Source organism: Phyllopteryx taeniolatus, chromosome 8 (assembly GCF_024500385.1).
Source record: "Phyllopteryx taeniolatus isolate TA_2022b chromosome 8, UOR_Ptae_1.2, whole genome shotgun sequence".
Lineage (NCBI taxonomy): Eukaryota > Metazoa > Chordata > Actinopteri > Syngnathiformes > Syngnathidae > Phyllopteryx > Phyllopteryx taeniolatus.
The window spans coordinates 892,622-905,405 of NC_084509.1; positions in this window are offsets into that span (position 1 = coordinate 892,622).

Consider the following 12,784-nt stretch of genomic DNA (forward strand, 5'->3'; position numbering starts at 1 on the left):
TGGGGAATGGACATAGTTATACATTGACACACCTGCAACCCTGGGATTTGGTTGTAGAACCAGTGTTTCCCAACCTTTCACGAGCCAAGACACCCATTTTAAATCACAAAAATCTCACAGGACACCTACAAACAGTAATGTCAGAAAAGGTATGAATACTAATAATAATAATATAATGATGATCTCATCTCAATTTACTGACAAATTTATGTTGTCAGTGTGAAATCTGGGCCTGTTTAATTGAAGTGTATTGAACACAAAGATGAATGGCAAAAAGGGGGTGCACAGGTTGATTGTACCTTCTGCCATCTCCTGGAAAAGCTCTTTAAGTGTTCTGCCTGGCATAAATAGATAAACAAAGATATATTTGTAATGAATAAATAATGATTTTCAGACCTATCAAGTGAAATTGGACATCCCACTGATGATCTGTCATAGCACACTAGTGTGCCCCGACGCCCTGGTTGCAAGCACTGGTTTTAAGAATGAGATATTGAAAAGAGCAGACAGAAAGTATGGAAACAAACCTTTGACCTTTGGGAGATAAAACAAAGTTCTGTGTTGCAGATGTTTTATTTCCAATCTCTTATCAGGCAGGTGGCTATGAGGTATATCAGAACAAAAACACCATGCCAAAAAAAGTCATTATTATACTAGTTTTGGATTTTGATTCCATACTTCATTACAGGGGGTCCTCTGTTTATGGTGGTTTCAAAGTATGACGATTCGTGGTTATGAACAGCGGCTAATTAACTAATTTGTGCCCCTTCCAGTGTGCTAGCCAACTACAGGACCAAAGGCAATAAATTGTTGTTTTTTGTTTTTGAATTTGTATTTTTTACCATTTGATTATTCTATATTTTTGGCCTGAAAGTGATTTTCATAAAATCTTTGACCAATTATGACTTTACTACTGTAGGTTAGTGAAAGAGGCTATACAGTGTGTTCCAAATTGCATTATGTCGCATATGTAGGTACGCAACTGCATTGTAAATGTGGATCGCCCTGTGCTTCTGCACACTTTTTGTTTTATTCAGTCAATCATAACTGGCAGACAAACGACCATTCACACGCACATCACATCCATAGGCAATTTTGTCTTTGAACCTAACATACGGAACATGTTTCTGCACGGACTCTGGGAAGAAGCCGGAGTATTCCTTGAGAAAAACTCCACACAAGCACAGGGCGGGCAAACAAACTCCAAGCAGGTCTAACCTCAAATCTTTCTGTAAAACAACATTGCTAACCAATCTTTTACTGTGCTGAAAAAACAAACTGGCCTTAAAAATCAAGCTCTGGTCTAATATTACATACAGTCACAAAAGAGTAAGGCAACTACAGTGTGTTAACATGCTGTTCTCTATGACTTCTTTAAAAAGATTTTGATACAGCATGGTAGCGTCTTGTTTTGACTGTACAGAACTGAATGTTTTACCTCTTGGTATTAATGAGCTAAATGACCTGAAGAGTATTCACAGTGAGGGGAATCCATACTTGTTTGGCTCTGTACACTCTGACTCATGTCGATGTGAGAACTGGAAATAATGGTTCCCCCCCCCCCCCCCCCCCCCCCCAATCTGTCATCTACTCCACTCTTCTCTTCCTTTTCATGAGCTTTGTTACACTCGACTGTCAAATACCTGTGAGGGAGATTTTTCCTCAGTAAAGTTGGGAGAACATATGTGGCTTCCCGATAACATTCCAATAAAAGCAGGCCGCTGCTTCAATCTCTGTCATCTCTTGCTTGGGCTTTACTGTTTTTCGTACAATGGCAGGACTTGCTGAGTTTCACACAAGCCTTTCAAATTGAGCATGTAATATATTACTTTCATGCATTCTTATTGATTAACGTGTGTTTGCAATTGGAAGAGAAGGATCATATCACCGAAAATATCAATTACCACAGAGAAACTGTCGAATGTTACTCAAAGATACCAAAAATGTAGCTGCAACTACCTTTGTCTATTATGCTGCAATTTCAAGCTTGTTACTGTAGAAAAAAAACAAGTGTTTTATGCTTTGCCTTCTCATTGTGCCCTTTTTTTTTGCCTGACGTCATTTCCTTTTTTTTTTCCACTGCTTGTTCTTAATAGTAATTCAAAAATGTCAGAGCATAGAGAATAATATAATAAAGCATGTGTTTAGCAGTCACTGATGGTGTGTGGTACACTCGCCTGACTTTGGTGCAGGCAGCGTGGGTTTAGTTCCCACTCAGTGACGGTGTGAATGTAAGTGCGAATGGTTGTCTGTGTCTATATGTGCTCCTGCGACTGACTGGCGACCAGTTCAGGGTGTAGTCCGCCTTTCGCCCGAAGTCAGCTCCAGTGTCCCGTGACCCTAACCAGGATAAGCGGTGTTGGAAATGGATGGATCATGTGTTTAGCAACTAAATAACATTTTATTTCCTTTAAAACTGATGCAATGTGCTCAACGAGTACATGTTTAAACCAAATAGGCCCTTTCTATCACGTATGGGGAGTAGCTGGACCCAAGAGCAGGCGGAGGCAGATGTAAAATGATGAACAGTTTATTGAGGAAAGGTTATGGAGGTGATCCTGGATATGTTGGCAGGCGTCGCCGTGGACAGGTGGCAGGCACTGGACAGAACAGGCAGCTGGCTTGGTGGCATGAATGACGTGGGTCAGGAACACAGGGGAGGACTGGGAACGAGGGGACACAAGAGTTAACAAGGGAAGCGAGGAACAGTATAGCTTACTTGACATAAGGTGGGCCGTGGTACCGCGAGGAGAGGCTGCAATACTTAGGCGGGAATTTCCGGGAACAGGCAGGCTCATATAAAATTAACAAATTAGCTTGAACAATCAATTGTATTCGAGTGGCTCAAATGTAGTCATACACCCTAAACAACTGTTTTTACATGGCATCATGTATTTTAGCCCTCAAACAGTAGGTATGAAAGAGAAAGGGGTAGTATCCTTTCAAAACAGCACGGACAACGGTTGCTGTTGTTTGATATTCAGAGTGCTGCCAAAAGTACCTGCACAATCTATCAATTTTTTATTGCGAAAGAAATCCTGAGCAACACAAATGGCCTTCACAGTGTGAACAACATGTTGATGGGCAGATAACATGGCTGCTGCTGCTGCTATTTGTTGACAGGATGCAGGCCGGCTTTAACCTTTGACTCATGCCAGTGGCCAACTATAACCTTCTGATCCCCTGCTTTGTGTTTTTCTTTTTCTTCTTCCTCTTTCCTCTTGTTTTGCTATCCAGATTTCCCAGGAGACACACATGTTTCTCTATTGCAACACGTCTTTTACTGAACATTTTAATTGTTTACACTTTGCACTCTTTCCTTTTTTCCAATCGTGTTAAATGACAATTAATTGTGTTTTAGTAAGTGTTGCTTTACCCACTTTTTGTGAATCTAAAATAGGCTTACCCTGAAAAGTAGAGTTGAATTACAGTGGAAGTTACACGTGGAACACATTGTTTCCTGATGCAGGTTGATGTCTTAAAATAAAATAAAAATCGATTGAAAACATTTAAAATCTCAATAGGTTTGACAGTTAAAATGTGGCCATCATAAAGCTATTATTAACTGTACAGTACATACACTAAAAAGTAGTTAGCTGTCCTTTATTAAAACCTTAAAACAACACTTTCATTTGTGTGACACAAATATGAGTCACAGCAAATAAAGACTGTAGACATTCTCAATGGCTACAGTTTTTCCTTAAATTGTTTTCCTCTCTTGCACCTTTTGCCACATTTTAGCAGCTTTGGTATATACACTTCTCTTAATATTATTGATATTGCTGTTATTTGAACTGAACGGTCATGGCAGACACGTTTGGCCATTTAGTGATATGTTACTTTTTATGTTCTATGGGCAACACATTTTTCCTCTTTAGTTATCCTGAACACAGTACGGCAAAAGGCAGAACAAACATGCTGAGAGAATCCAATGGTGGATCCTTTTTGTTTGGCAGCGTCACATTCACACGTGTGATCACATTTACTGAAAGAAGCTTCTAAGACGTTTGTTGACAGTCTATTGAATTTCATTTGCACATGTTTGCGTATTTGGGAAAGAATCTGACATTGCAATATGCAGTGGGGCCTGCGGTCCTGTCTTGTTAAGTGCATGCATGGAGCCATGGGGAGTGTTTGTGAATGGAACTGGCGTGAAGGTGATTTATGGCCCATATTTTAGACACCTTGGAGCTGAACTTTGACCTGGGTGACGGATTGTTCTGCCAGCTTGAGTTAAGTGACTCCACCAGCGTACACATGCACAAAGGGAAGTTTTGTCCGTGTAATAGATTACAATTTTTAAAATACTTGCTTACTTTTAAACATTACTGCTTTTGTTTTAATCATCCTAATTGAACAAAAACAGTTTCAGACCTGACGAGATGAGATTAAACGATAAGTATGAAGACTCTGACCGCTCTCGCTGAAACAAATGATGACATCTCCCAAGTGTATGCTGTTTTTCTCGATTAACTTTATGGGCCTAAGGGGGCATAAATCTGTCACACAGATAAATCATCTCTTATTTTGGGGACTTTCCCTCCTTTAGGGGTCAAAAACAAGGCCTTGTGATACAACCATAAACGTTTACTTATGGTAAAATACATTTAGCTTTTAAGAAAATGAAGTGTAGATAGCCTTAAAGGGCTCACGGGTGTGTTACCCAAGGAAAGAATTCAGTGAATGAATGTGGGAGTATATGTCCTAATAAAAAGATAAAATTACATAGCTGTTTGTGTGTGTGTTTGTGTGTGTGCGTGTGTGTGCGCGTGTGCATGTGTGTGTGTGCGTGTGTGTGTGCGTGTGTGTTTGTGTGTGTGAGAGAGAGAGAGAGAGAGAGAGAGAGAGAGAGAGAGAGCTGTATTTATGAAACCCAGGGTCACAGGTTATCCTTTCTAAACTAACCCCCACCAAACAAACGCACATGCAAATTCACAAATTCCTTTTGCCAATAACAAAGAGTTTTGTCCCCAAACTCAAATACTCCCTTGAAGACCTAAGAGAAACAACAACAAAAAAGAAGACAAGAATAGCTACTCTTTCTCTAGCCACTAATCCCTTGTCCTCACCATGGCAACTCACGGTCAACAGATGGTTCAGAGGTCAGCAGGTGACCTCCGTTTGTCCCATCTGGGCTGATGCGGCGACAGAGGATGGCGACATTGTGGAAATAAGAGGAGAAATAGAACTCTCCAGTCATGGGGCAACATCCCGATGTGACGCACCTCTTTAAACATGGCTGAGTAGACTATATGGATAGATATATCCATATATATCTATAAGTAGATAGATATATCCATATATATCTATAAGTAGAAGAAGATATCGCCATTGTGCAGTTTAATCTCAGTGTGCCAAAAACACTGATTTTATAATAACAGCTGTGCTACCAATCTGGATATGCTTGTAACAATAAAGTACACTAATGACAAATGAGGAGCAGTAATAACTATTATATATAACTAACTATCTCATTTGTAACTCACGCAAGTGCAAAATAATATCAACCACCAATGTAAGGTAAAATGATAAAACTTACAAAAGCATTAATTTTGTAGTCACAGTTTATAGCACAAGCCACCGTCCGCAGAGAGCTTCCACAGCATCAGCAGGATGACAATTTTCAAAGATATCAGTCAGGAGAAGGGTATAAAATAATTTCCAAGGCATTAAATACATCATGGAAGACAGTCATCATTAAGTGGGGAAAATATGGCACAGCAGTGACATTACCAAGAAATGGACGTCCCTCCGAAATTGAAGAAAAAGACGAAAAGAAAACGATTCAGGGAGGCTGACAAGAGGCCGACAGCAACATTGAAGTAGCTGCAGGAATTTCTGGGTACAAGTACTACCTGTTAAGTACACAGGACGACAATCTGCCATCTTTTTGTATTTCTGGCCTGTGGGGTAGAACAGCAGGAATTTATTTGGGGTTAATTAGAGGCACTTTAAATGCTGGCAGTTGTGTGCTGACTCACATTTAACTTCGGTTTGCATGTTGTTATTGGTCAATTTTGAACACAGCCACAGAAAGTAGAGTTGTGTGAATAGAATTCCCTCATGAGAGCTTAACATCATTATAATAAATTTAAATTAAATTATGCTCAAATTGAATATGACAGCTAGGCAGTTGGTGGCTTTGATTATGATAAGGCTCCGCTATATTGCAAATGTTATTGTGTGTTATTACAGTTGTTACTCCATTTTTTTTATAGAGTTTTATACAATATTTTGGTGTTATCCATTACTCTTGCTCTCTCAATATATTATGTGTGAGATTGCGCTTCTTGTTTTAGAAGTGTTTTTAAAGACCTTAAAAAATTGTAAGTGCCTTAAAGCTGCAAAAACATGCTTTTAAGGTATATTCAAATAGGGTATTTCTAATATCGTGGATTTTCCCTTATCGCGGGACAGAACTTTATTAAAGGATGAGCTTTTTTGTGTGCGTGCGTGGGTGTTGCGCTCCTGTACGAGCTGCCTGTTGTCCCACCGGTGACGAGGTTGCACACTGATGCTCGACAACAGTAAAGAGGCTGAATGGTCTTGCGGCTTCCATGGAGACAAGTAAAAAAATAAAATTAAAATAAAATCACAGATGGCGAGGGAGTGCGCAGCTCCACTGTGGTTAAACAGCCTGCATAGAGCAGTAAATTATTTGGTTTTCGCCTCAAAAGTAGTCTGCTGAGTGTTCAACAATGCCTTGACAATAGATGACACGCACAGACATACACACACGCACGCATGCAAACACTCACACACAAACACACAGAGGCACATGAACGCACACTTTCTGTATCCCCTTGTGGGTACCTGCCAAGGTATAGCTCCTCATGGTTCACCCCTCCATCCTTTTGCCTACTTCTCTTCTCCCTTCAGGCTATGATGGGTCCTTCCTGTCATGTGAGAGCCGAAGAGAAATAGGCATACATGAAATTCAATACAGGGCCAGGCCATAGTAGTTGGAGGTATATCTTTCATCATGTAGAGAGGCTGCAAAGTCTAAACAATTCAAATTGGGATAAGCATCAAATAAGGTATCTCCATAGATGTCTATCTCCTGCGTGTGCCTACAATTCAATATTAAGGTTGATGGATTATTCATTGAGATATTAAGGAAAATGTAAAACAACATTTTTAACTAGGTTCACAGCAAAACAAAAAAAAAAACACCCAAAAATGGGGGGTGTTCTTCTCATCAAAAGCTTTGCAAACTTTGGTGGAAATTGGTGAAAAAAACAAACAACATATACCCTACAGATAGATTATTTGCTTTATTCACTTAAATGACTGAATGTAGAAGCTGTTTGCTGACCAGACTTATTGATAGTGTGTGTGTGTGTGTGTGTGTGTGTTTGAGTGAGAGAGAGAGAGAGAGAGAGAGAAAGAGAAACATCTGCAACTTATCACAAGATGTTTTCTCAAGTTAGAAGTAGGCTGAAATATCGACGTTTGGGCAGTCATAATTTAAGACTACCTACCCCGCATGACAAAGCTGTTGTTTATCGGAGTCTGTAAAATAAACACTCGGACGGCTGTTTTCCCCCCCTAAATTGCCCGTAGGTGTGACTGTGAGTGCGAATGGTTGTTTGTTTGTATGGGCCCTGCGATTGGCTGGCAACCAGTTCAGGGTGTACCCCGCCTCCTGCCCGATGTTAGCTGGGATAGGCTCCAGCATGCCCGCGACCCTAGTGAGGAAAAGTGGCTCAGAAAATGGATGGATGGATGGATGGATGGATGGAAAAATAGCGAGCGGCATGTCAATCATTGTAAAGGAGTAAAAGTATTGATTCTTCTTCATATAAATACTCAAGTAAAAGTAAAAGGTATGTTGCATTCAAAACTACTCTGACAAGTATAACAAAATTCCACTTGAGTAAAAGTAAGGGAGTAAATGTAACGCGTTACTACCCACCTCTGGTCCTTGGTGATCTTCCAAAGACACGTGGATCATAGTGTCATTCAGAGGAGTCCATGTGGGTTGATGTCGATTTATTGCTGCTGTTGCTCTGTGGTAACCCAGTAAGGTCTATATTAAGTTTGACATCTGGACTCAATGCAGAGTAAAATGGTTAATTTAAAGAATGACAAACACAATTGCACCATACAGACCTCAATGGAAGACTACTTGTTCGAGCAAGCAAGGGAACAGGTGACTTTGGATTGCATTAAATAGGAGTTAGTTGAAGCACAGTAAAACAGATCGGAAGAAAATGAGGAGTGCAGTGGAGGCTCATCTGTGGTTCGCATGAGCCACAGAGAAAGTGTTTCTGCAAGCCTTTGCATTAGTGTGTATGTGACACTGGAGTCCTACAGAGCACAGACTAAAGGGGTCTCACTGTGACACCTATTATCCCTTCGAAACATGACACACCACCAGGGAGAACTACATAGTAAGAAGGGTGGGGGATATACAGTATACATTCCCCTTGTTTCTCCCACCCTTCAAGTGCCTGCCAGCCTCAACATCAATTGTATCGCAACATTCAACTGTACCACTGTCTGAAACTGTACTACAGTGTCAGTTTGTGTTTGACACAAGGCCCTGACACATACTGTATTTTTGTGTCAATCATCTAATAATTGTGTCAATAATTTATTGTCGCCCATTTCCTGTCTTTGTTTTAATCCACTTCTTCCTTGACAATCACACCATGTTTTTGTGGTTCAATAAAAAAGTAATACAGTATAGTATATTGTATCATGGCTCATTTTAAACTTGAGACTATATGAGTCCTAGGATGCATATGTCATGGGAACAATGAGTCCCAACCCGGGAATAATACATCCCTGCAACCTATCTTCACGGGATATATATACAGTAATCCTCCGGTATGTCATGGTTCTTGCTTTTCGATCCTGCTATATTGCAGATTTTTATTACCGTTGTTACTCAATTTTTTAAATAATGTTTGTCCAATATTTTTATGTTATCCATTGCTCTTGCTGTCTCTCAATATATTTTAAGTATTTAGGCCTGTCACAAAAGCAACATTTTTAGGACGATATATTGTCCCAAAATCTATCACGACAAACAATAGTATCGATGTTTTTTATGTCACTGACAGAATGATATTAGAGCATCATCGTGCAAGTACATCCTTTTTAAGAACAATTCACTTTTAATTCTAATTCTAAGAATAATGAACATTGACGGTAATGTAGAACAAAAAATTAAATATCTTAGACTAAAAAAATGTAAATAAAATAGTCACTGATGGTGTAGTGGTACCCTCGCCTGACTTTGGTGCGGGCAGCCTGGGTTCAGTTCCCACTCAGTAACGATGTGAATGTGGGAGCGAATGGTTGTGTGTGTCTATATGTGCCCTGCGACTGACTGGTGACCAGTTCAGGGTGTAGTCCGCCTTTTGTCCGAAGTCAGCTGGGATAGGCTCCCGCGCCCCATGACCCGAACCAGGATAAGCGGTGTTGAAAATGGATGGGTGGATATAAATAAAATAGACTCAGGCTCCGTTCACAAAAATTGCATTTAAACAAATGTTAAACATTTGGCACAGAGGTGTAAACAGTCTTTAATGCCTTAACAGGCAATCTACTGCCAATCTAGTTTAGTTAAGAAAAATAACCAAAATAACCAAAATAACAAGTAGATCAAAGCAACCTGTTTTGATTCAAGATTTGTACTACTTGTCATAAGTTTTCAGCCTTTCTTTAAACGCTGCTTTGGCAACATGTTCAATGGCCACATCTCTCACAATTGTGAGTAACGCTATGCTGTATATAACGTGAGCATGCGTGCGGCATATACAGTACGCTGTCACGTTTGCATTTGCATTGTTAAGCAAAGGGTTCCATAACTGCAAGGTGAAGGGAAACGGAAATTGTCCCACTGTTTTTTGTTCCCAGCTGAAGAAATTGGGTGGGATGGTTGTGTTTAAAATGGATTTTGTCTCTTTGAGGTTTTAAGTGGTGTTTTCTTTGTTGTGACTTCATACAAATTTGACATACCAGCTCGTTGGTGTTAGCGGGATGACCGCATTCATCTGTCTCTAATCCAAAATGTTCCCATATCGTCACGGTGGGAGTAGGTTTTGGAACTAATTCCATTTATCCCGCCCAACTTTCTGTACCTGTGTAGCTACTGGCTCGCCGTCAGAAAACTGCGCTTTGTATAGGCGAGTGCCCCCATTTCAAAAAGCACACCCACACACACACACACACACAGCCAATCAGACTGAGGGTCCCCACCCTTCAGTATCTCTGATTGGTTTAGAGACCACGATGGGTTTCATATGTGTGCGTTCAAATCGCAGAAATGTGTTTTTCTTCCTGAAATGACTAGCCACCTGTATGCCTTTTTATTTGCCGCACCATTCAGAAATTAGGGCTCATATCTGACCAAATTAGTCGCACTCTAAAGTCCTGTCTGGTCAAAAAATGTATTAATATGCAGGATTTCCAGCACCACGATGGAGTACTAAGCCATAGCTCTGCGTACTAAGATGCAGATTGATAGTACTTTGTGCATCTCTGCTCATTTTTGTGCGTCTCGAACGAGGGACACATATCAAACGAGATCCCTGTTGTATGCAGAGCCTCAAAATCAGATGCAGGGTAATAGTTGCAGCTCATCGAGCAATGTGTGGTGGAGTATTTCATTGCTCGTCTGAGGCGGAGAGTCAATGACTGTAATTTTTCGGTGTGTGGCGGGCCTAAAGATTGACAAAACCAGCCTCTGACTGTATACTATCAGGTGAGTGGCTATTCAATGATAATAAAAAAGAATCTACATTCAAAGACCATCAAGAAGCTGGAACCTAAGGATAAACACAAGTTACAGCACAGAGTAAGAATACATGCTGACTGTGAAAATGAAATTCCGCACAATTTCAAAATCATGGCCAAATCTTTCTAGGTCCCAAAAGAAAGACTAATTGTCAAATAACAATTCCATTTTTTAAATAAATATCTCATTTAACCCAACCAATTGAGGCAAATGCCCCTAAACAATGTATCACGACTGAAAATGGTTCACGATTTTAATTCATGGGAGTGGGCGCTGTTTTTAAATTGCACGCTACAATGTCAGATACTTTCCAGATGCAGACATTTGGTCATTCGCAATCATTAATGCTTGTTTTACTGCATGCGCCATTTATCATACTGCTGTTAGTATGCTTCTGCTTTGTGTGTCATTGACTGACTTTAGGCTGTATTAACAGAATCAAACAGTATTCACTGGACACTGTTTGCGTGGCAGCAGCACTGTCTATAAACCAGCTTACTTCATCAGTTTATGCTCGCTGTTCTTATGACTATGACATATTTAATTATCATTAATCTGGAACTAAAGTCTTATTTTTCTTTCTTTTGTACACATATCACAGCATGTAAAGTCATCAGCTGTAATTTAAGACTTCCAATGATGGTTGAAAAGTAGCATGCACAAGTTGCGAATAGTCGAGTTTGTGCTAACGGAGACGAGTGAGTTTAACAGCATGTTGGGTTGCACATGCAATAAATGTCTCTGGTTATATAGGTCAGAACAAAATTTGGTGCTGAGTACTGTAGGTACTCTAAGATGTTATCACAGAGGTGTGAGGGTTGGACGACACTTAGGTGGGTGTTAGTTTGGCTGCTGTGTGGTTGAGGGGGGTATACGTTTGGTACAAGTGGGGGCTCCTTGGAGGGAACTGACTGGAGACATTCTAAACCTTAGTTCCTTTCTTTCTTTAGGCCTACTCCGGTTTCCTAAATGCTGCCAGCTACAAAGCAATATAGAGCCAAAAAGAGATGGAGCACAAGTACAAGGGTGGGGGTGGGTGTTTGAGTAGAGGGAGTCTCGGGGGAGAGCAGGGGTGAAGAAACGAAAGGTATGGAGTGTAACAAAGGGTGGAAATGAAACAGAATTTATAGGAAGAGAAACTGTAAAAGGTTAGAAAATATCAAATGGAGAAGTAAAGTGGTGTAGATAAGATATGATGAGGGATATTGAAAAGAGGAGAATAATCAATTGGGAGGGTGTTAAACAAGGGGCGTAGTCTGAAAGTCAAAGTAGCCCCCGTCTTTTCCCTGTTTCACTCTTTCTTTCTGTGGGAGCCGTCAAAATAATGGATTGTCACGCTAAAAGGCCGGATACAAGAGGGCAAAGAAGTTGCCCGGGCAGGAGAGTTGGGGAGGGAGGGGGTAATTGTAGAAGGCCAGGGGGGAGGCCACTTTGGACACACTGGGGGTGAATTCACTGAGAGGTCTGCTATGCTTCCAAGGCAATTTATTCCCTATTACAGAGTGGCGACAACATTGTGAGAGACCAATTGTTATTCCAATGATGAGATTGCACAATTGACCGGTTTGAATTTCATCTCTATTCCCTCCAGGTTTTATTTAAATAAATAAAAGAAAGACTTTTAGAAACATAGTTATTTGCAGCTAAAACCATCCTAGACTTGGAAGGAGCTGACAATAATGTTTGTAGTCTGGTAAGAGACACCATAATTTGGATATTTACTCACCACCCGGCCAAAACATGACCGCTTACGCAATCTAATGAGATCAAATACAAGAGCTTCATAAAAATCGCCTTTAAAAAAACATTTCTCAGTTTTTGATTGATACTGTCAGGAGTTATCCATTTAATAATATGGTATTTATTGTGGTTGTAATTTCCAGTGGTGTACAACTGCATTCTACTTCTTACAGCTTGTCAAAAATGGTTTTCTTCAGAGCTCAACTGTTAAAAAACAGACGTCAAAATAAGTGGAAAATATCCCAGCCACAAATGACACTGCGGAAATAAAAAAGTGGCTTACTAGACTGAATGACT